This window comes from Berghia stephanieae, chromosome 6 (assembly GCF_034508935.2).
Source record: "Berghia stephanieae isolate SIO BIC M18660-M18661 chromosome 6, UCSD_Bste_1.3, whole genome shotgun sequence".
Taxonomy (NCBI): Eukaryota; Metazoa; Mollusca; class Gastropoda; order Nudibranchia; family Aeolidiidae; genus Berghia; species Berghia stephanieae.
In genome coordinates this window covers 4,636,155-4,638,654 of record NC_088365.1, presented here as the reverse complement: position 1 = coordinate 4,638,654, position 2,500 = coordinate 4,636,155, and the positions used below count along the sequence as shown (strand labels likewise).

Here is a 2,500-nt window from a genome sequence, read left to right as displayed (position 1 = left end):
ACATGACGCCTGTTATGCGATATTACCATTTTTCATTCCGACGGAGACAACGGTGTTAACGGCCAGGTACTCATTTTATACCTGAGTACGGTGAGAAAATGTGAGTAAAGAGCCTTTTCCAAGGACTCAACTATGAGTCGCTCAGAGCGGGACTCGAACCCAGGACCATCCGATCCGAAAGCGAGTGTCCATACCACTAGACCACATAGCCCCATTACAGATACCTAATATTTTAACCAAGCAGATTTGAAACGAACATTTTGTTGTTTTTTTTTTGGTTTATTAAAAAAAAAAAAACGAACAAACAAACAAGTAGTCTGATTAAAGCTGTCTGAAATCGGAGAAGAATTATAATCTGGGAGAGAAATGAAATGAAATGAAAATATAATAATCACATCCAGATTTTGATGCTATGCATTTAGGTAGAATACTCACAACATCCGCCTGCCGGGTGTACCGTACCAAAACCACAATGCAATGTGTAACCGCAAACGCTTTTTATAGCTCTGATTATGTAGTAGAATTTAGTGAGAATTAATCATTAAAATGGATGTCTAAAAACAATAACAAAGTGCTAAGTGGCTTAAATTTTGACCGTTCTATAGATAGTATGCGCTTGGCTAAGAAGTTCACAACATTGCCATCCGGAAGTATAACGGATCAACACACTAAACTATGTGTAACCGTGAACTTTTATAGTCTGGATAATACAGTTAAGTGAGAATTACCCATAAACTTGGATGGCAAATTTCAATAACAAAGACCCGAGTGACGTCAACTTCATTCTATCTATAGATAGAACGAAGTGACAACGCTGTTAACGGCCAGGTACTCATTTTACACCTGAGTACTGTGAGAGAATGTAAAGCAGAGTAAAGAGCCTTTTCCAAGGACTCAACTATGCGCCGAGCGAGGCTCGAATCCAGGAAAACCTTCCGATCCGAAAGCTAGTGTCATACAACAAGACCACACAGCGGCAAAGTAACAGTGGAATAATATAAAAACAGTAAAAAAAATATTTAAAAAATTGAGCTTTATATAGCGCAATATCCACTAAATGTGCTCAACGCTCTTTAAAAGGTGTCCCTGGTCAACAGCAACATTTAACATGTAGGACGGGACATGACGCCTGTTAGGCGATATTACAATCTTTCGGACAAAGACAACGCTGTTAACGGCCAGGTACTCATTTTACACCTGAGTGCGGTGAGAGGATGTGAGTAATGAGCCTTTTCTAAGGACCCAACTATGCGCCGAGCGGGAGGCTCGAACCTAGTACCTTCCGATCGGAAAGCGAGTGTCCATACCACAAGAGCACATAGCGGCAAAGTAACAGTATAATAATATCAAAACAGTAAGCAAGGTCGAACTTACATTGAATCATTTAGAAAACACCGCGTGCTTAGCATGCCGTTTTTCTTGTTCCACACCTTCTCATATCAATGCCTTATATATATTTGGCTGGTCTTTATCTTTTATTAATTCCAGTATGCGGATCAACAACTTTTAAAAATTTCCCCCAATCTATTTTTAGCACGAGGAATTCCCGTGACTCGGATTTCCAAACTTGTCACTTATGACGTCATGGTTCTCAAACTTTTGAAACAAGAAAATTAAAATGTTACTCTCCGTCTCAAAGCGGTTTTATGTCTCAATCGACGTTCACTTATTTACAGGTCTGATAACCCAATTCATTATGGGCTCGTTGTTGTAATGGAAATCTAAAAAAAAAAATGACGCAAAATATCGTCCATTACAACAATGTTAAACAGGCCCATAAATGGGTTCGGATGTCAGACCTGCATACATGTACACGTCGGTCTAAATGAATCAACTAAATGCTGAATATTTGAATTCATGACTAAGATTAATTCTAATACGCTGAATATTTGAGCTCATAACAAAGATTGATTCTAATATGCTGAATATTTGAGTTCATAACAAAGATTGATTCTAATATGCTGAATATTTGAGTTCATAACAAAGATTGATTCTAATATGCTGGATATTTGAGTTCATAACAAAGATTGATTCTAATATGCTGGATATTTGAGTTCATAACAAAGATTGATTCTAATATGCTGGATATTTGAGTTCATAACAAAGATTGATTCTAATATGCTGGATATTTGAGTTCATAACAAAGATTGATTCTAATATGCTGGATATTTGAGTTCATAACAAAGATTGATTCTAATATGCTGAACATTTGAGTTCATAACAAAGATTGATTCTAATATGCTGAACATTTGAGTTCATAACAAAGATTGATTCTAATATGCTGGATATTTGAGTTCATAACAAAGATTGATTCTAATATGCTGAATATTTGAGTTCATAACAAAGATTGATTCTAATATGCTGAATATTTGAGTTCATAACAAAGATTGATTCTAATATGCTGAATATTTGAGTTCATAACAAAGATTGATTCTAATATGCTGAATATTTGAGTTCATAACAAAGATTGATTCTAATACGCTACACGGGGTTAGTTTTA

The 2,500-nt window shown here is 36.0% G+C and overlaps 1 protein-coding gene across 1 annotated transcript in view; it reads left to right on the top strand.

Annotated features, from left to right (window-relative positions):
- Nucleotides 1-2,500, top strand: part of LOC144974370 (uncharacterized) — a 147,036-nt gene that overhangs the window by 10,451 nt on the left and 134,085 nt on the right. The gene's annotated exons all lie outside the window — the stretch shown is intronic.